This window comes from Ambystoma mexicanum, chromosome 8 (assembly GCF_040938575.1).
Source record: "Ambystoma mexicanum isolate Mex_15411 chromosome 8, UKY_AmexF1_1, whole genome shotgun sequence".
NCBI classification, from domain to species: domain Eukaryota; kingdom Metazoa; phylum Chordata; class Amphibia; order Caudata; family Ambystomatidae; genus Ambystoma; species Ambystoma mexicanum.
Window position 1 is genome coordinate 1,065,167,329 of NC_090929.1, and position 22,357 is coordinate 1,065,189,685.

The window sequence follows — 22,357 nt, forward strand, 5'->3', positions numbered from 1 at the left end:
CTCTAGCACTCTCGCGCTTGCTTTCTCTCACGCTCACTCACTCTCATGCTCACTCTCTCTAGCTCTCTAGCTCTCTTGTGCTCACTTTCTCTTGCTGTCTCACACTCTCTCTCACACTCACTCACTCTCTCGTGCTCATTCTCTCTCTCTTTCTCTCTCGCTCTCTCGCTCCCGTTTGCTCTCTCGCTCTCTTGCTTGCTATCTCTCGCATCCTCTCTCGCTCACTTGCTCTTTCTTGCTCTCTCACTTGTGCTCTCACTTGCTTATGCTCTCTCACGCTCTCTTGTGTGCTCTCACTCACTTGCTCACACTTTCGCTCATTCTCAGTTTCTCTCCCTCTTCCACTCAATCGCACTCTTATGCTCACTCTTGTGCTCTCTTGCACTCTCGCTCTCACTCATGCTTGCTCTCGCACTCACGCTTGCTCTCACTTGTGCTTGCTCTTGCATACTCTTGCGCTCTCAATCTCTAGCCCTTGCTCTCATGCTCTCTCTCGTGCTCTCTCCCTCACTCTCGCTCACTTTCACTTGCTCTCTCTCATGCTCTTGCTCACGCTCTCTCTCGTGCTCTCCCTCACTCTCGCTCACTTTCTCTCCCTTGCTCTCTCTCTCTCACCCTCTGTGTCTCTCTCTAGCTCTCTTGCACTTGCTCTGTCTTGCTGTCACTCACTGTTGCTCTCTCCTGCTCTCTTGCACTCTCTCTCATTCTCTCACCATTTCTCTCTCTTGTGTGCTCTATCTCTTGTGTTCTCTCTCGCTTGCTCTCTTGCCATCTCTCACTCTCTTGCTCACTCTCACGCTCTCGGTCTCTCACTTGCACTCTCTCATGCTTGCTCTCTCGTGCTCACTCTCTCTTGCTGTCTCTCTCTTGCTGTCTCTCTCTTGCTGTTTCTCTCTCCCTGTTGTGCTTGGTCACTCACTCACGCTCGCTCACACTCTTGTGCTCTCTCTCGCACTCTACCTCACTTGTGCTTGCTTTCTTGTGCGCTCTCATGCTCCCTCTCCCTTTTACTCTTGCTCGCTCTTCCTCATGCTCGCTCTCTCTTGTTAACTCTTGTGCTCGCTCACGCTCTGATGCTCGCTCTCTCATGCTCCCTCTCGCGCTCTTGCTCGCTCGCGCTCACACTCTCGCTCACATTCACTCTCGCTCTCTTGCTTTGACAAAACAGCCCATTAAATAGCACGCGGTTTGCTTTGTGCCTTTGACGGAGATTCAAACTGCAGTGCTGAAGAGAAAAATGGTACATTCATCTAGCGCTGTTTCCTCCTTTTTCATAAATGAACAATGGATGCAGTTTGAATAAATCAACTTGCATCTCAACCCTGTCATGTATTCACTGCAAAAAAAAAAAAAAAAAATCTAATTCTACATTTTCAGTTGGCTTTGCGCTGTTCAAATATCTTTACATTTTATTAAATGGGCCACTTTGCTCCTATACACCAACGTTTTACACTCACAAGCAATGGCCTAAATTGCACTGAATATTAGTAGGGGAATATAATATTGGGTCCTGGAATGTTAGTAGAAATAGTATGTTATTTTACTTTCATTGCATTTAGTCCATTGCTTTGATGTGCTTCAAATGATAAAACCAGTTGAGCAGGGTGAAATTCAAAATGGCTGGCTTGTGCTTTTTGTGTTATAATGCTGACATCCATTAGACACAGCTTGAGGCACACATGTGAGTCTCACACCGTGGCCATAGTTACAATTCAGACCTTTGCTAAACTGTGGATGATGAAATGCATAACTACCTTGTTGAAATTCAGAATAGGGAAATTTCTCTACACTCCATTGTTCATTTATGAAAAAGAAAAACAGCACCGGATGAATGTAACATTTTTGTCTTCACTGCTGCAGTTTGAATCTTGGTCAAAAGCACAAAGGAAATCACAAGCTTTTTAGTGGGCCGATTTGCCAAGGGGAGGTTCTCCTTGAATGACACGAGTTTGAGAAAAAGCCTTGAGGCAGAGAGGGCTGGGTCATTCACTCACTCACTGGCGAAAGTAGCAGAAGGACTGGCAGAGAGTCTCTCGCACTCTCTGTGATGCTCCGATTCCCTCACTCTCACTCTCCCTCGCACTCGCTCTGTAGCACTCTCTCATTCTTGTGCTCTCTCGCTTGATTAATCTTGCTCTCTCATTCTCTCAGTTGCTCTGTCTCTCACTCGCACTCTTGCACGTGCACTCGCTCTCATGCTCGTTATCGCTCTCTATTCATGCTCTCTCATTCTCTCTTGCACTCTCATGCTTGCTCTCTACCGCCCACACTCTTGCTCTGTCTCTTGCTCACTCTCTCTCGTTCTCTTGCTTGCTCTCTCGCCATTGCTTTCTCTCTCATGTGCTCTCCCCCCTCTCTCACTCTCTCTCCCTTGCTGTCTCACACTCTCTTGCTCTCTCTCCCATGCTCTCACTCTCCTGCTCTGTCTCTCGCATGCTCACTCTCTAATACTCTTGCTCTCTCATGCTCACTCTCCCATGCTCACTCTCTCTAACTTTCACATGCTTGCACTTTTGTTCTCTTGTGCTCTTGCTCGCTCTCTCGTGCTTGCTCACTCACTCGCTTGCTTGCTCTTGCCTATATTCGCTCTCACCATCTCTCTCTTGCTCACAGTAGCTCTCGCCATCTCTCTCTCGCTCTCTCACCATCTCTCTTGCTCTCGTACTAGCTTGCTCACTTGCTCACTCTTGCGCGCTCTCTCTCTCACTTTCCCTCTCTCTTGCTCTCTCACGCTCTCGGTCTCACTCGCTCTCTCTCTAGCTCTCCTACACACTATCTTGCTGTCTCTCACTCTCGCTCCCTTCCGTTCTCTTGCTCTCGCTCTCCCTCTCCCTCTCTCATGCTCGGTCACTCATGTTTGTGCACTCTCGTGCTCATGCTGTCTCTCGTCTGTGCTCGTTCTTTCTCTCTTTCTCTCTCGCTCACTTGCTTGCTTGCTCTCTCGCTCGTGCTTGCTATCTATCGCACTTGCTCTCTTGTGCTCTCATGCTCTGACTCACACACTCGCTCTCTCTCGTTCGCTTTTGTTTGCTCTCTTGACCTCTTGATCGCTCTTGCTCACTCTCTGGCTCGCTCTCACGCTCCCTCACTCTCACTAGCTCTCGCTCTATTTATGCTCTCCCATTCAGACATCCGCTCTCTTGCTTACTCTCACTCCCTTGCTCGCTCTCTCACGTTCCCCCTCTCTTGCTCTCTCTCGCATTCTCGGTCTCACGCGCACTCACTCACACTCGCCATCCAAAGCTCTCTCGCACTCTCTTGCTGTGTCTCACTCTCACGCTCTCCTGTTCTCTTGCACTCTCGCTCTCTCTCTCATGCTGTCACTCTCACTCACTCTCTCGTGCTCTCTCCCCCTTGTGCTCGTTCTCTCTCTCACTCTCTCACACGCTCGTTTGCTCTCTCTCGCGCTTGCTTGCTATCTCTCACACTTGCTCTCTTGTGCTCTCTTACTAACGCTCGCTCTTTTGCACTCACTTGTTCCCTCTCTCTTTCTTGCTCTCACTTGTGCTCTCTCGTTTGCTTGTACTTTCTCACGCTCTCTCGTGTTCGCTTTCACTTAGTCTCTTGCTCTCTCTCACTCTTGCTCTCACTCTCTCACTCTGTTGTGCCTGTTCTCGTGTGCTCTCATGCTCACTTTCTCTGTCGCCCTCTCTTGTGCTCACTCTCTCGCTCTCACTCACTCTTGCTCTCACTCACTCTTTCGCTTGCTCTCTCATACTCTCCTACACGTGTTCTCTTGCATTAGCGTGTGCTCTTGCTCACTCATTCTCTTGCGCTCTCTTGTGCTCTTGCTTGCTCTCACTCACTCTTGATTGCCATCGCTCACTCTCAATCACGCTCTCTTGTGCTTGCTCTCGCACTCCCATGCTCTCTCGTTCTCTCTCTCTCTCTCGTTCTCTCTCGTTCTTGCTCTCGCACTCCCATGCTCTCTCGTTCGTTCTCTCTCGTTCTCTCTCGTTCTCTCTCTCGTTCGTTCTCTCGTTCTCTCGTTCTCTCGTTCTCTCGTTCTCTCTCTCTCTCTCTCGTTCTCTCATTCTCTCTCGTTCTCTCATTCTCTCTCTCGTTCTGCTACTTTCACCAGAACGAGAGAGAGAGGAGGACTGGCAGAGAATCTCTCGCACTCTCTGATGCTCCGATTCCCTCTCGCTCTCCCTCGCACTCGCTCTGTAGCACTCATTCTTGTGCTCTCTCGCTTGATCAATCTTGCTCTCTCATTCTCTGAGTTGCTCTCTCTCTCACTTGCACTCTTTCTCTTGCTCTCTCCCGCTCTCTCTTGCGTTCTCGCTCTCTATTCATGCTCTGTCGTTCTCTCTTGCACTCTCTCATGCTTGCTCTCTACCGCCCACACTCTTGCTGTCTCTTGCTCACTCTCTCGTTCTCTTGCTCTCTCACCATTGCTCTCTCTCTCTCATGTGCTCTCCCCCTCTCTCGCTCTCTCTCCCCCTCTCTCCCTTGCTCCCTCACACTCTCTTGCTCTCTCTCCCTTGCTCTCACTCTCCTGCTCTCTTTTGCACTCTCTCATGCTCACTCTCTAGTACTCTTGCTCTCTCATGCTCACTCTAGCTCTCACATGCTTGCACGTTCGTTCTCTTGCTATTTCTCTCCTGTGCTCTCTCTCTCTTGCTCGCTCTCTCGTGCTTGTTGCCTATATTCACTCTTGCTCTCACCATCTCTCTCTTGCTCACAGTCGCTCTCGCCATCTCTCTCTCTCACCATCTCTCTTGCTCCCGTGCTCACTCTTGCGCTCTCTCTCTCACTTTCACTCTCTCTCTCTAGCTCTCCTGCACTCTTTCTTGCTGTCTCTCGCTCTCGCTCTCTACCGTTCTCATGCTTGCTCTCGGTCTCTCATTCTCTCTCTCTCATGCTCTCTCTCGCTCTCCATCTCTCGTGCTCGGTCACTCTCATACTTGTGCTCTCTCGTCTGTGCTCGTTCTCTCTCTCTTTCACTCCAGTTTGCTCTCTCTCGCTCACTTGCTTGTTCTCTCGCTCGTGCTTGCTATCTATCGCACTTGCTCGCTTGTGCTCTCATGCTCTCTGACTCTCACACTCGCTCTCTCTCGTGTTCGCTTTTGTTTGATCTCTTGGCCTCTTGCTCACTCTCTGGCTCGCTCTCACTCACTCTATCTCATGCGCTCTCACGCTCACTTTCTCACTTGCTCTTTCGCACACTCTTGCTCACTGTTTTTCTTGCTCTCTCTTGCTTGCTCTCTCGCTTGCGCTCTCACTTGCGCTCTTGCTTGCACTCATTCTCCTCTCTCGATCTCTCTCTTGCTAATTCGCTCTCTTGCTCACTCTCTCAAACTCACTCTCTCACGGTCCCTCACTCTCTCATGCTAGTCTTGCACTCTCACTAGCTCTCACTCTATTTATGCTCTCCCATTCAGTCATTTGCTCTCTTGCTCTCTCTCGCATTCTCGGTCTCACTCGCACTCACTCACACTCTCATGCTCGCCATCCAAAGCTCTCGCACTCTCTCTCTCTCCTGTTCTCTTGCACTCTCTCATGCTCGGTCACTCATTCACTCTAGTGCTCTCTATCGTGCTCATGCTCTCTCTCCCTTGTGCTCGATCTCTCACTCTCTCGCTCTCTCACTCTCTCTCTCGCACTCACTCCAGAGAGTTTGCTCTCTCTCGCGCTTGCTCTCTCGCTCACGCTTGCTATCTCTCACACTTGCTCTCTTGTGCTCTCATACTATCGCTCGCTCTCTTGAACTCACTTGTTCCCTCTCTCTTTCTTGCTCTCACTTGTGCTCTCTCGTTTGCTTGTACTTTCTCACGCTCTCTCTCGTGTCGCTTTCACTTAGTCTCTTGCCCTCTCTCTCTTGATCGCTCTCTCTCTGGCTCGCTCACACTCTCTCGTGTGCTCTCATGCTCACTTTCTCGCTTGCTCTTTCGCACACTCTCGCTGACTCAGTTTCTCTTGCTCTCACTTGCTCTCTCAATCACTCACTCAATCACTTTTGTTCTTTTTCTCTCACTTTTGCTCTTGCACTGTCTCTCACTTGCTCTCTCGTTGTCCCTCTCGTCGTCCCTAACTCACTCCCTCACTCCCTCACTCTCCCTCCCTCCCTCTCTCGCTGTCCCTCACTCTCTCCCTCTCGCTGTCCCTCACACTCTCCCTCTCGCTGTCCCTCTCGCTGTCCCTCACTCTCCCTCTCACTGTCCCTCACACTCTCCCTCTCGCTGTCCCTCTCTCCCTCTCACTGTCCCTCACCCTCTCCCTCTCACTGTCCCTCACTCTCTCCCTCTCGCTGTCCCTCACTCTCTCCCTCTCCCTCTCACTGTCCCTCACCCTCTCCCTCTCGCTGTCCCTCACTCTCTCCCTCTCGCTGTCCCTCACTCTCTCCCTCTCGCTGTCCCTCACTCTCACCCTCTCGCTGTCCCTCACTCTCACCCTCTCGCTGTCCCTCACTCTCACCCTCTCGCTGTCCCTCACTCTCACCCTCTCGCTGTCCCTCACTCTCACCCTCTCGCTGTCCCTCACTCTCACCCTCTCGCTGTCCCTCACTCTTGCTTTCAAGTTCTCTTGTGCCCTCACTCTCACCCTCTCGCTGTCCCTCACTCTTGCTTTCAAGTTCTCTTGTGCTCTCTCGCTCTCTTGCTCTTTTACTTTCTATCACTCATGATCTCGCTCACTCTTCTCTTGCACGCTCTTGATCACTCGTTCTCTCACGCTCACTCTTTTGCACACGCACACTCTCCCTCTCGTTCTCTTGTGCTCTTGTTTGCTCTCACTCACTTTTAGTCAATTACTTGCACTCTCACTCCCTCCCTCTCTCTCTCATGCACTCTCTCTCTAGCTCAGTCTTGGTCACACACTCACGCTCCCTCTCTCGCGCTCTTTCGTTTGCCCTCTCTCCCTCTCTCTCATGATCCCTCGTCCTCTTGCTTTCTCTCTTGCTTGCTCTCATGCTCTCTCGATTTCTTGTCCTCTCACTCGCTCTCTTTCGCTCGTGCTCTTGCTAGCTCTCGCTCACTTTCTCTCACTCTCGCTCGTGCTCGCTCTCACATTCTCTCGCTCTTGCACGTACTCACATTCTCTCGCTCGTGCTCACTCACTCACATTCTCACGCTCGCTCGCTTGCTCGCATTCTCTCATGCAGAATCACGCTTGCTCTCACACTTGCTCGCTTGCTCACTCGCTCCCTCTTTTGCTCTCACTCTTGCTTGCTCTCACGTGCTCTCGCTTGCTCACTCCATCTTTCAAGCTCTGTTGATTTCTTGTTCTTTCACTCGCTCACTCACATTCTCTCGCTCGTGCTCTTGCTCGCTCTCACTCACATTCTCGCTCGTGCTCTTGCTAGCTCTCGCTCACTTTCTCTCGCTCGTGCTCGCTCTCACATTCTCTCGCTCTTGCTCGCTCTCACTCACATTCGCTCGCTTGCTCGTATTCTCTCTTGCAGAATCACGCTTGCTCTCACACTTGCTCACTCTCGCTTGCTCCCTCTTTTGCTCTCACGTGCTCTCGCTTGCTCACTCTGTCTTTCAAGCTCTGTTGATTTCTTATTCTTTCACTCGCTCACATTCTCTCGCTCGTGCTCTTGCTCGCTCACTCACATTCTCTCGCTCGTGCTCTTGCTCGCTCTCATATTCTCTCGTGCTCTTGCTCGCTCTCACTCACATTCTCTCGCACTCACACTTGCTCACATTCTCTCACGCAGACTCACGCTTGCTCCCTCTCTTTTGCTCTCACTCACGCTTGCTCACTCTCCCTTGCTCCCTCTTTTGCGCTCACAATCTTGCTTGCTCCCTCTCTTTAGCTCACTCTTTGCTCGCTTGCTCTGTTGTGCCTGTTCTCGTGTGCTCTCATGCTCACTTTCTCTGTCGCTCTTTCTTGTGCTCACTCTCACTCGCTCATACTCTCGCACACTCGTTCTCTTGCATTAGCGTGTTCTCGTTCTCTCTCTCGCGCTCTCTCGCTCCCGTTTGCTCTCTTGCTTGCTCACTCGCTTGGTATCTCACTCACTTGCTCTTTCACTTGCTTATGCTCTCACGCTCTCTTGTGTGCGCTCACTCGCTCACACTTTCGTTCATTCTCAGTTTCTCTCCCTCTCTTCCACTCTCAATCGCACTCTTATGCTCACTCTCGTGCTCTCTTGCACTCTTGCTCTCACTTGTGCTTGCTCTCGCACGCTTGCTCTCTCATTCTCTCGCTCTCTAGCTCTCTTTTTCACTCTTGTGCTCGCTCATGCTCTCATGCTTCCACTCTTGCTCCCTTTCACTCTTGCTCACTCTCTCGCCCTCTCTCAATCGCACTCTTGTTCTCACTCTCTCTCTCGTGCTCTCGCACTCATGCTTGCTCTCACTTGTGCTTGCTCTTGCATACTTTTGCGCTCTCTCAATCTCTAGCTCTTGCTCTCATGCTCTCTCGTGCTCTCTCTCCCTCACTCTCGCTCACTTTCTCTCACTTGCGCTCTCTCTCACCCTCTGTGTCTCACTCTCTAGCACTCTCATGCTCGCTCTCTCTAGCTCTCTTGCACTTGCTCTGTCTTGCTGTCACTCACTGTTACTCACTGTTGCTCTCTCCTGCTCTCTTGCACTCTCGCTTGCTCTCTCGTTCTCTCACCATTTCTCTCTCTCGTGTGCTCTCTTGCTCTCTCTCTCGTGTTCTCTCTCGCTTGCTCTCTTGCCATCTCTCACTCTCTTGCTCACTCTGGCGCTCTCGGTCTCTCACTTGCACTCTCTCATGCTTGCTCTCTCTAGCTCTCTTGTGCTCACTCTCTCTCACTTTCTCTCCCTATTGTGCTTGGTCACTCGCTCACACTCTTGTGCTCTCTCGCACTCGCTCTCTCACACTTGCTCTTGCTCTCAGTTGTGCTTGCTCTCTTGTGCGCTCTCATGCTCCCTCTCCCTTTTACTCTTGCTCGCTCTTCCTCATGCTCGCTCGCTCTCTTGTTAACCCTTGTACTCGCTCACGCTCTGATGCTCGCTCTCTCATGCTCCCTCTCGCATTCACTCTCACTTTGACAAAACAGCCCATTTAATAGCACGTTGTTTGCTTTGTGCCTTTGATGGAGATTCAAACTGCAGTGCTGAAGAGAAAAATGGTACATTCATCTAGCGCCGTTTCCTCCTTTTTCATAAATGAACAATGGATGCAGTTTGAATAAATCAACTTGCATCTCAACCCTGTCATGTATTCACTGCAAAAAAAAATCTAATTCTACATTTTCAGTTGGCTTTGCGCTGTTCAAATATCTTTACATGTTGTTAAATGGGCCACTTTGCTCCTATACACCAACGTTTTACACTCACAAGCAATGGCCTAAATTGCACTGAACATTAGTAGGGGAATATAATATTGGGTCCTGGAATGTTAGTAGAATTAGTATGTTATTTTACTTTCATTACATTTAGTCCATTGCTTTGATGTGCTGCAAATGATAAAACCAGTTGAGCAGGGTCAAATTCAAAATGGCTGGCTTGTGCTTTTTGTGTTATAATGCTGACATCCATTAGACACAGCTTGAGCGCGCGACATGTGAGTCTCACACCCGTGGCCCTAGTTACAATTCAGACCTTTGCTAAACTGTGGATGATGAAATGCATAACTACCTTGTTGAAATTCAGAATAGGGAAATTTCTCTACACTCCATTGTTCATTTATGAAAAAGGAAGAAACAGCGCCTGATGAATGTAACATTTTTGTCTTCACTGCTGCAGTTTGAATCTTGGTCAAAAGCACAAAGGAAATCACTAGCTTTTTAGTGGGCTGATTTCTCAAGGGGAGGTTCTCCTTGAATGACACGAGTTTGAGAAAAAGCCTTGAGGCAGAGAGGGCTGGGTCATTCACTGGCGAAAGTAGCAGAAGGACTGGCAGAGAGTCTCTCGCACTCTCTCTGATGCTCCGATTCCCTCACTCTCGCTCTCCCTCGCACACTCTCATTCTTGTGCTCTCTCACTTGATCAATCTTGCTTTCTCATTCTCTCAGTTGCTCTCTCGCACTCTTGCACTTGCTCTCATGCTCTCTCCCGCTCTCTCCTGCGTTCTCGCTCTCTATTCATGCTCTCTCATTCTCTCTTGCACTCTCTCATGCTTTCTCTCTACCGCACACACTCTTGCTCTGTCTCTTGCTCACTCTCTCGTTCTCTTGCTTGCTCTCTCGCCATTGCTCTCTCTAATGTGCTCTCCCCCCCTCTCTCGCTCTCTCCCTTGCTCTCTCACACTCTTGCTCTCTCCCTTGCTCTCACTCTCCTGCTCTCTTGTGCACGCTCTCATGCTGTCTCTCTCATGCTCTCTAGTACTCTTGCTCTCCCATGCTCACTCTCTCATGCTCATCTCTAGCTCTCACATGCTTGCACTTTCGTTCTCTTGCTATTTCTCTCCTGTGCTCTCTTGCTCTTTCTCTCTTGCTCACTCTCTCGTGCTTGCTCACTCACTCTCACTTGCTCTTGCCTATATTCACTCTCTCACCATCTCTCTCTCTTGCTCACAGTCGCTCTCGCCATGTCTCTCTCGCTCTCTCACCATCTCTCTTGCTCTCGTACTAGCTTGCTCACTCTTGCGCTCTCTCTCACTTTCCCTCTCTCTTGCTCTCTCGTGCTGTCGGTCTCACTCCCTCTCTCTCTAGCTCTCCTGCACACTATCTTGCTTTCTCTTGCTCTCGGTCTCTCTTGTTCTCTCTCTCATGCTCTCTCGCTCTCTCTCTCTCGGTCACTCTCATGCTTGTGCACTCCCTCGTGCTCATGCTGTCTCTCGTCTGTGCTCGTTTTCTCTCTCTCGCTTGCTTTCGCGCGCGCTCACTTGCTCGCTCGTGCTTGCTATCTATCGCACTTGCTCTCTTGTGCTCTCATGCTCTGACTCACACACTCGCTCTCTCGTGTTCTCTTTTGTTTGCTCTCTTGATTGCTCTTGCTCACTCTCTGGCTCGCTCTCACTCACTATCTCATGCGCTCTCACGCTCACTTGCTCTTTTGCACACTGTTTTTCTTGCTCTCACTTGCTGTCTCTCGTGCTCTCTTCCTTGCTCTCTTGCTTGCACTCATTCTACTCTCTCGATCTCTCTCTTGCTAATTCGCTCTCTGGCTCTCTTGCTCACTCTCTCAAACTCACTCTCTCATGCTCCCTCACTCTCTCATGCTAGTCTTGCACTCTCACTAGCTCTCGCTCTATTTACGCTCTCCCATTCAGTCATCCGCTCTTGCTTACTCTCACTCTCACTTTCCCTCTCTTGCTCTCTCTCGCATTCTCGGTCGCACTCACACTCGCCATCCAAAGCTCTCACACTCTTGCTGACTCTCGCTCTCTATTCTCTTGCACTCTCTTGCTCTCTCTCATGCTCTGTCACTCTCACTCACTCGTGCTCTCTCGTGCTCATGCTCTCTCTCCCTTGTGCTCGTTCTCTCTCTCGCTCTCCCTCTCACTCTCTCCTTCTCTCACACTCGCTTGTTTTCTCTCTCGCACTTGCTTGCTCTCTCTCACACTTGCTCTCTTGTGCTCTCATACTAAGCTTGCTCTCTTGCACTCACTTGTTCCCTCTCTTTCTTGCTCTCACTTGTGCTCTCTCGTTTGCTTGTACTTTCTCACGCTCTCACTCATGTTCGCTTTCACTTAGTCTCTTGCTCTCTCTCACTCTTGCCCTCACACTCTCTCGCTCGGTTGTGCCTGTTCTCATGTGCTCTCATGCTCACTTTCTCTGTCGTTCTTTCTTGTGCTCACTCTCGCTCGCTCACTCTTGCTCTCACTCACTCCATCTTTCACTTGCTCTCTCATACTCGTTCTCTTGCATTAGCGGGTGCTCTTGCTCACTCATTCTCTTGCGCTCTCGCTTGCTCTCACTCACTCTTGATTGCCATCGCTCGCTCGCAATCCCGCTCTCTTGTGCTTGCTCACACTCCCATGGTCTGTCTCTTTCTCGTTCTCTCTCTCTCCCTCTCCTTCTCTCTCTCTCCTTCTCTCTCTCTCCTTCTCTCTCTCTCCTTCTCTCTCTCTCTCCTTCTCTCTCTCTCTCCTTCTCTCTCTCTCCTTCTCTCTCTCTCCTCTCTCTCTCCTTCTCTCTCTCTCCTCTCTCTCTCTCTCCTCTCTCTCTCCTTCTCTCTCTCTCCTTCTCTCTCTCTCCTTCTCTCTCTCTCGTTCTCTCTCCCGTTCTCTCTCTCTCCCGTTCTCTCTCTCTCCCGTTCTCTCTCCCTCTCGTTCTCTCTCTCTCTCGTTCTCTCTCTCTCTCGTTCTCTCTCTCTCTCTCTCTCTCTCTCTCGTTCTCGTTCTCTCTCTCGTTCTCGTTCTCTCTCGTTCTCTCTCTCTCGTTCTCGTTCTCTCTCGTTCTCGTTCTCTCTCTCTCTCTCCTTCTCTCTCTCTCGTTCTCTCTCCCGTTCTCTCTCTCTCCCGTTCTCTCTCTCTCCCGTTCTCTCTCCCTCTCGTTCTCTCTCTCTCTCGTTCTCTCTCTCTCTCGTTCTCTCTCTCTCTCTCTCTCTCTCTCTCGTTCTCGTTCTCTCTCTCGTTCTCGTTCTCTCTCGTTCTCTCTCTCTCGTTCTCGTTCTCTCTCGTTCTCGTTCTCTCTCTCTCGTTCTCGTTCTCTCTCTCTCGTTCTCTCTCTCTCGTTCTCGTTCTCTCGTTCTCTCGTTCTCTCGTTCTCTCTCTCTCTCGTTCTCTCTCTCTCTCGTTCTCTCTCTCTCTCGTTCTCTCTCTCTCTCGTTCTCTCTCTCTCTCGTTCTCTCTCTCTCTCGTTCTCTCTCTCTCTCGTTCTCTCTCTCTCTCGTTCTCTCTCTCTCTCGTTCTCTCTCTCTCTCGTTCTCTCTCTCTCTCGTTCTCTCTCTCTCTCGTTCTCTCTCTCTCTCGTTCTCTCTCTCTCTCGTTCTCTCTCTCTCTCGTTCTCTCTCTCTCTCGTTCTCTCTCTCTCTCGTTCTCTCTCTCTCTCGTTCTCTCTCTCTCTCGTTCTCTCTCTCTCTCTCTCTCTCTCTCTCTCGTTCTCTCTCTCTCTCTCTCTCTCTCGTTCTCTCTCTCTCTCGTTCTCTCTCTCTCTCGTTCTCTCTCTCTCTCGTTCTCTCTCTCTCTCGTTCTCTCTCTCTCTCTTTCTCTCTCTCTCTCTCTCTCTCTCTCTCTCTCTCTCTCTCTCGTTCTCTCTCTCTCTCGTTCTCTCTCTCTCTCGTTCTCTCTCTCTCTCGTTCTCTCTCTCTCTCGTTCTCTCTCTCTCTCGTTCTCTCTCTCTCTCGTTCTCTCTCTCTCTCGTTCTCTCTCTCTCTCGTTCTCGAAAGTAGCAGAAGGACTGGCAGAGAGTCTCTCGCACTCTGATGCTCCGATTCCCTCTCGATCTCCCTCGCACTCGCTCTCTAGCACTCTCTCATTCTTGTGCTCTCTCGCTTGATCAATCTTGCTCTATCATTCTCTCAGTTGCTCTCTCACTCGCACTCTTGCACTCGCTCTCTTGCTCTCATGCGCTCTCATGCTCTCTCCTGCATTCTCGCTCTCTATTCATGCTCTCTTGTTCTCTTGCACTCTCATGCTTGCTCTCTACTGCCCACACTCTTGCTCACTCTCTCGTTCTCTTGCTTGCTCTCGCCATTTCTCTCTCATGTGCTCTCCCCCCCTCTCTCGCTCTCTCCCTCCATCTTGCTCTCTCTCCCTTGCTCACACTCTCTTGCTCTCTCACACTCCCTTGCTCTCACACTCTCCTCTCATGCTCTGTCTCTCTCATGCTCTGTCTCTCTCATGCTCTGTCTCTCTCATGCTCTGTCTCTCTCATGCTCTGTCTAGTACTCTTGCTCTCATGCTCACTCTCTCATGCTCACTCTCTCTAGCTCCCACATGCTTGCACGTTTGTTCTCTTGCTATTTCTCTCCTGTGCTCTCTTGCTCTCTTTTTCTCTTGCTTGCTCTCTCGTGCTTGCTCACTCACTCTCGCTTACTGCCTATATTCACTCTTGCTCTCACCATCTCTCTTGCTCACAGTCACTCTCGCCATCTCTCTCACCATCTCTCTTGCTCTCCTGCTCACTTGTTCACTCTTGCTCTCTCTCTCTCTTGCTCTCGGTCTCACTCGCTCTCTCTCTAGCTCTCCTGAACTCTCTCTTGCTGTCTCGCTCTCTTCCGTTCTCATGCTTGCTCTCGGTCTCTCATGCTTGTGCTCGTTCTCTCTTTCACTCCAGTTTGCTCTCTCGCTCACTTGTTTGCTCTCTCGCTCGTGCTTGCTATCTATCGCACTTGCTCTCGTGTGCTCTCATGCTCTCTGACACACTCGCTCTCTCTTGTGTTCGCTTTTGTTTGATCTCTTGACTGCTCTTGCTCACTCTCTGGCTCGCTCTCACTATCTCATGCGCTCTCACGCTCACTTTCTCACTTGCTCTTTTGCACACTCTTGCTCACTGTTTTTCTTGCTCTCACTTGCTGTCTCTCGTGCTCTCTTCCTTGCTCTCTTGCTTGCACTCATTCTCTCTCGATCTCTCTCTTGCTAATTCGCTCTCTGGCTCTTGCTCACTCTCTCACACTCCGTCACTCTCTCGTACTAGTCTTGCAATCTCACTAGCTCACGCTCTATTTACACTCTCCCATTCAGTCATCCGCTCTCTCGCTTACTCTCACTCTCTTGCTCGCTCTCTCACTTTCCCTCTCTCTTGCTCTCTCTCGCATTCTCGGTCTCACTCGCACTCACTCACACTCTCGCTCGCCATCCAAAGCCCTCTCGCACTCTATTGCTGTCTCTCACTCTCTCCTGTTCTCTTGCTCTCTCGCTCATGCTCTCTCATGCTCTGTCACTCTCACTCTCTCCTGTTCTCGTGCTCTCTCATGCTCGGTCACTCACACTCTCTCTCGCTCCAGTTTGCTCTCTCTCACGCTTGCTCTCTTGCTCACGCTTGCTATCTCTCACACTTGCTCTCTTGCACTCACTTGTTCCCTCTTTTTCTTGCTCTCACTTGTGCTCTCTCGTTTGCTTGTACTTTATCACGCTCTCTCTCTCGTGTCGCTTTCACTTAGTCTCTTGCCCGCTCTCTCTCTGGCTCACTCACTCTCTCTCGTGCGCTCTCATGCTCACTTTCTCGCTTGCTCTTTCACACACTCTCGCTCACTCAGTTTCTCTTGCTCTCACTTGCTCTCTCAATCACTCAATCACTCAATCACTCTTTTGTTCTCTTGCTCTCATTTTTGCTCTTGCTCCCTCTCGCCGTCCCTCTCTCCCTCCATCTCCCTGTCCCTCACTCCCTCCCTCTCCCTGTCCCTCACTCTCTCCCTCTGGCTGTCCCTCACTCTCTCCCTCTGGCTGTCCCTCACTCTCTCCCTCTGGCTGTCCCTCACTCTCTCCCTCTGGCTGTCCCTCACTCTCTCCCTCTGGCTGTCCCTCACTCTCTCCCTCTGGCTGTCCCTCACTCTCTCCCTCTGGCTGTCCCTCACTCTCTCCCTCTGGCTGTCCCTCACTCTCTCCCTCTGGCTGTCCCTCACTCTCTCCCTCTGGCTGTCCCTCACTCTCTCCCTCTGGCTGTCCCTCACTCTCTCCCTCTCGCTGTCCCTCACTCTCTCCCTCTCGCTGTCCCTCACTCTCTCCCTCTCGCTGTCCCTCACTCTCTCCCTCTCGCTGTCCCTCACTCTCCCTCACTCACTCTCTTGCTTTCAAGTTCTCTTGTGCTCTCTCGCTCTTTTACTTTCGCTCACTCTTCTTCTCTTGCACGCTCTTGCTCACTCGTTCTCTCACACTCTCGCTCTTTTGCACACGCACACTCTCCCTCTCGTGCTCTTGTGTGCTCTCACTCACTTTTAGTCAATTACTTGCACTCACTCCCTCCCTTACTCTCATGCTCTCTCAATCGCACTCTCTCTCTAGCTCAGTCTCGGTCACACACTCGCGCTCTCTCCCTCTCGCTTGCCCTCCCTCACTTGCCCGCTCTCCCTCTCGTGCTCCATCGCTCCCTCTCGTGCTCCTGTTTTCTCTCTTGCTTGCTCTCATGCTCTCTCGCTTGCTCCCACTCTGTCTCTTTCAAGTTGTTGATTTCTTGTTCTCACACTCGCTCACTTTCTCTCGCTCGCTCATGCTCTTGCTCGTTCACTCTCACATTCTCTCGCTCGTGCTCTTGCTCGCTCACATTCTCTCGCTCGTGCTCGCTCTCACATTCTGTCGCTCTCACGCTTGCTTGCATTCTCTCATGCAGACTCACGCTTGCTCTCACTCACGCTTGCTCGCTTGCTCACTCTGGCTTGCTCCCTCTTTTGCTCTCACTCTTGCTTGCTCTCACGTGCTCTCGCTTGCTCACTCTGTCTCTTTCAAGCTCTGTTGATTTCTTGTTCTTTCACTCGCTCACTCACATTCTCTCACTCGTGATCTTGCTCGCTCTCACTCACATTCTCTCGCACTCACGCTTGCTCACTCTCCCTCGCTCCCTCTCTTTTGCTCACACTCTTGCTTGCTCTCGCTTCTTCTTGCTTGCTCCCCCTTTTGCTCACTCGCTCGCTCGCTCTCTCTCTCTCGCTCACTGGTTCTCACTTGCTCACTGGTTCTCACTTGCTCACTCATGCATGCTCTCTCACACTCGCTTTCTCACACTCGCAGTTAGGAGACTTAAAAGCTCACTTCATACATTAGAGTCCATGTAAAATATAGATTGTGAATTACTTTAAAAAATATAATTCTACCTGTAAGCATTTCTCATGTATATTATACGCTACTCCTCAATTACTGTATAATTACTAAATCTGTTGGTGATATTCCCCGACTCAGCTAAAACAGGATAGGACAGGAGAATTCGTCCACTCCCATTCTGCCAGGAACGAACGAGTCAGCCTTTCAACTCCCCAAAGTCAGCCAGAAAAACGGGCCCTGTAGTGAGCTCTCTCTCTGCCAGTCCTTCTGCTACCTTCCCCAGTGAGTGAGTGAATGACCCAGCCCTCTGTCTCAAGCCTTGTTTCTCAAACGTATGTGTCAAAGGGAATCTGCCCTTGACAAAACAGCCCACGATTTCCTTTCTTCCTATCGCCAACAGATTTAGTATTTATACAGTAATTGAGGAGCGTGTAATATATGTGAGAAATGCTTATAAGTTGTGTGAGAAATATATATTTTTAAGTAATTCACGATCCATATTTTACATGGACTCATTTATTAAGTGAGCCTTTGTTAAGTTAAGTCTCCTAAATGCCAAGGATTGTGAGAGAAACATTCAAGGTTCCCTCATCAGACGGTGCGCAGGCCAGCCAGCAACAAATGTGTAACTGAAGCTTATTATTAGAACAGCTATTTAATTTGTGCGGGCTCTCTAAACGCATTTATCCATGTTAAGGTATAAGCCACTGTAAAGGAGCAACTGTTTGGTCATATTCTGAATTTTAACATTTTACAAAGCCACAAAAGAGAAAAATGAATTGTATCAGCATTCATATGTGTCCAAGTTATTTTTGGACCTCAGTCTATGAGCTAATGGGTGGTAAGCTTATTTTACTGCAGGCAGTAATTCACATTACCACATGTGGTAAAACGTAAGATTAATCTGAAAACTCAACAAAAACAAAAAAAAGAAGTGCTAGGCGTGCGTGTACAGCTATTTGGTTGTGAAATGATCAATGTATTTGAAACAGCCAAAAAGGCATAATGTGGTATAATACATAAGATACCAAAGGAGGGCATGAGCTTATTAGTCAGAGTGTACCAAGTCTAGTACTTGTTTACCGTTAGTGACCTTGGGAAAATTATTAGGCAGCATTTTGAAGTTTGTCTCACCACTAAAAAGATACCCCAATAAATTGACCAAAATATATCACCAGGAGCTGAAAAAAATACCACTATATCAAGATAACATGAGATACTATAATTGACATAGCTCAAAAAGATCTCTATCAAGCGCCCGCTGAGTGCACAACTAGTGCTGTTTGCACTGCTTGGAATGTTGCTACTTTGTGTACGTATTTCTATGCGGACCGCTTCTAGGGTGACACCAATTCTCTACAAAACACCCTGGTTGGTGTAGAGCGCACGTGGAGCTCATGACAAGTATTGTTTGCAATGCGGGAGATCGGCAAAGACTGAAGGTGACTCAGGCTGTACAAAGACAGTAAAGCTTCGGTGAGTTTCGACACCAGGTGTGATATATCATGTATGCATATAGAAGCCTCTCACAGTTGAGTAATATACTGCTACTGAACAGATGTTTGAGATTGCTTGTGCCCTTCCTGTCCCGGTGTTTCTGAGGGAGAGCAGAAGTGACTTAGGTATCCACATCCTGACAGTGGGGATTTCAAAGCTGGGCAGGTGTCTAAAAATGAAATGATGGAAAAAGAAATCCTGTAGTTGTTTAATACTGTGGGAAAGGATAGGTCCATCGTTTCCAACCCATGTGCTGAACTACAGGTTGTGGAGGGTTTGAAGGTCAAGGAGGTGTTTCAAATGATATCTGACAACACTCCTCCAATTCCTTCAGAAGATAATAGTGACAACAGGGATACCCCTCTGCACTCCTACATATCTGCTCCTCATCCTGATCAGTTTAGGAGGCACAGTACTACACTTCAGCACCACCAAACTGCAACTTGGAAATCGTTCAGGAAATATTTGAGATAACTTACAATTTTTTTAACTTTTATGGTTTGGCTCAAAATATTCAACCTTTCATTATACTATACTGCATAAAATGACACAAAGGTGTAAACAATTAGATCGAATACCTAAATCATTCCATAAATCTTTCTCCAATTTCTAAAAACAAAGTAATTAATTTTTACAATTTCTTCATGTGCATGTGAAACTCTGCCCTAAATACCTTAAAGTGATATCACAATTTTGATATATTCTGTGGTGCACCCTTGCCTTCACACGGTTTAAAGGAGTTGGCCATGGGTTCCTCCCTGTTCCATCACCTGGTGTTTGGTCTGATGGTATGGGTGTCACAGGGTGTCTGTGACACCACTCACACCATGATGCTAATGGGCAGGCAGGGGACTTTGTCACACATCATCCATTGACTTTGCCCCCCCAGCTCTACCTCCACACCAGCTGCTTTAAGCGGAAAGTGACTGCATTTCAGACAGGCAAGGAGAGCAGGATATCAAGATGCTGCTGATAAACAGTTAAAATATGTATAACTGTTTACAGAGTAGGGAGTGAATGGCAATTATTATTTCAAAAACATCTTGTGCATACAGCTGAGGATTCCCATAAGCAAGTAGAAATCAGTCATGTCAGTCCCCTCTTAAAAACTGCATCTGTGCCAGGTGCAATTCTCACACACTCATGTGCTTCATGATCCTGATTCTTCAATGTGTCTGGGACAGGGTGTACACTAGCTAGTGGAAGCGAGCACAATGCTACGCAAATGATGAATGTGGAATTGAGTGACATGTTAGCACTGACAAGAACATAGACAGCTTGGATATCCAAGATCGACTGGATTGTCTGGCCAGCCGTGCTCGTCTGTGAAGCCATCGACATCCTAAACTGCCCCCATCTACAGTGAAAGGGGAACATATTTTCAATGCTGCTGGTGCAATTTTCTCTAAAGGGACAGGGAGGCTTTTTTCTGTTGTCAGTCAGTTAACTGCTATTCATCAAAATGAAACACCAGCAGACTATAGCAATACATTGCTTCTCCTACAAGAACCGCTACAGTATGCTGAGAGCAAGCAACCGATCATAGTGGAGTCAGAGAACGACCTTTGTCCCGGTGAAAAACAGGTCAGCAGAGCAGTGGACTGTAGGGGTTGGTTATTCTCGTTTTCATGGTAAACACGTGCCCAAATTCTGAAGGTAAAATTATACTGTGAAGATGTTGAAGGTGATTGCTTACAATGATGATGCCCTAAAATGTCAAATATCAAGCCTGCAACATTTTGTATGTTTAGGATCAAAATGTAGCAGAGAGGAACATTCGACATTTTGTTGCTTGGAAACACCACCAGGTCAACTGAGTCTCCTTCACACAATTTTTGCAATACTCCATCCAGTAAGGGATGAAAGCATATAGATTTTATTTCCACAGCACAGGTAGCACACACACTTTGTATGTCTCTCTCATGAGACATAGGGCTGAATGGATACACTCAGGTGAATTTATCTCAGACTTGAGGGAATGTTCATCAAGCATATATCACATGAACCTAGGTAATGTAGTTGGAGGTATACTGGGGCCAAGAGTGTATGCACCACTTCTGTGAAGTGTACCCTAGAGGTGATACAAGAAGGATTTCCTAGAACTCTTTTCAAGTCCCTGCAGGTCCCGAGTAATTGGCTCACATTTTCCCCAGATTAAAGCATCATCAACACAGGGAAGAGAGTTTGCAAAACAAATCTTAGATAATGCATTACAATAGCAGCAATTAAGCCTGTAGAAAATCTTAAAACTTACAGACAAGATTCAAATGAGGAAAACTTCCCAAGTCTGATCTTGGGAAGTTCCCTCTGATCTTCAGACCCAGATCCATGCCCGCCCACCCAACCATACACCGCACAGCCTCCTGGCAATCCTTGCACTTGGGTCTGTATCTGTAACCCTGCAGTCCCCTTAGCTGCACATATCAGACACCCCTTGTCTGTGCCTTAACCTTGTACTTGCCATATTGCTGGCTGCACTACCAGTTATTTTATCTCTTGCTCAGCACTTTCCACTCATCTCTCCCTTGCACTTTACCCCTTCCCTCCCCCTGCACTTGTGCTTTATCAGTGTTACTGGGCCTAGTAAGATCGTTTTGTTCCCTCTCCCTTGCCTCGTCGCACTCTGGAACACTCGTGTATGAGCGCAATACAAATAAAATCTATCATATCAAGAATCTCTAGGGGCCACAGGCGTACTCTCTCACCACTTCAAATCAGTGCAGTCTAAAACACTTGGCCTAATTTCTCAAAAAAACATCAGATCACAAAACATCTCCCAGCATGCAACATTCTCAACCCTAAAACATGGGCCAGAATTTAAAAAAATGTATATGCATCCCCTAGCCCACACTTATTTTGAAAATCAAGTCTGGGTTGGTTTATCAAGAAATTATATATTGGAAGTAATGAGCAGGTGGGGACAATTGACAAGGCCACCAAGAGCCGATAAGAACCTTAAACACATACATACATAGTGTTCTATTAAAGACTTTACAAAACCCCAAGTCAGACCCCAATATAGGAGTGGGCAGTCTGCTGGTATCAGGCACAGGGCCATTCACACTGCATGAGCAGCTTACCACAAAACTAACGGACAATATAGAAAGGAACTCTAACCAATTTTTTACTCGCCCACAGTAAAAAAAACAGTTTTCAGGAAGCAAAGATTTTCAGACAAGTAGGATCTCAAAAATTAAAACCTGCCATAAAGCTGGCCAGGAACCCCAGCAAACCTGGTCAGGTGACAGGCCAGGAACAAGAGAAAGTACAAGGGACAGCACCATGATACGGCCACTAGGCCCTCAGGTTGTCGGCCTGGAGGGAGTCAAAGCAGAAGAAAAGGAGAATGTAAAGGACCAGCAGTTTTCAGGTGGGTGTGGGGAGGAAGTGAGACTTACACACAACAGCTCAATATCTTACAGCTACACCTCAAAATGGTATATGGATGCATTTTGCTTTTATCTTGGCCACACAAGGAGAACCAATGCTTACGCCTCCCGGCACCTAGCAAAATCCGTTATTGGACTCAGATAGACACAGAACTAGACATCACACCTTAGCTATATTAGGTACAGAATAGCTCGTTAGAGGCCCTTTATTAAACAACAACATGTATAGAAAGACTAAGCAAACAATTAGTTATACAAAACATAGAAAAGTAACTTCACTGTTAAGAAAGGTTGCTGCAGAAGACACCTTCATCTCGGCCACAACAACACTGCTTAGTCCCAGAGCAGATAGGCAAAGAGATCACTCGCCCTAACAGGATTCTGAGGTGGAGCGCCCTCCCTCTCAGTGAGACTGCATCACCTGGGGTCTAAATTGACTTCTTCCAATAACTTCTCTCTTTATGGGGCTACTTTCGATCCCTGCCCATCATGGGCTACCAGACTGTTTGTGGCCGAAGAGCAGACGATAAGCCTGAGGGGCCCAGAGTGGAATATTCCAGTTAGAACCGGAAGAAACCCCAGCTTCTCTCCTTGCTTTCATTTGCAGTGTCCCTTATCACTGCACCAGCAGAGCACTCTGACTCCCTTTCTGGCTTGTCCTTCGGCGGACAATACCAAAACTATTATTCCCAATTAGTTCAACTAACATCAATATATGACCTTGTCTCGACTGCAGAAATACATGTTTACTTGCTGAGCCCATGAACATTTAGGCTTTCATGGCTTGTCATTGCAGTAATGTCAGTGTCCAAAATTACCGTGCATTGGCGGTATGTTTCTTTAGTTAATTTTTCATACACGCACTACAGGATGGTGCATAGGCTGTGAAGTCAGGTTGGGGTTTTGCCACCAAGGAGCTGGGAGGAGACTCTGGTGGTCCATTCTTCCCATGCACCAGGCCCTATATCTTG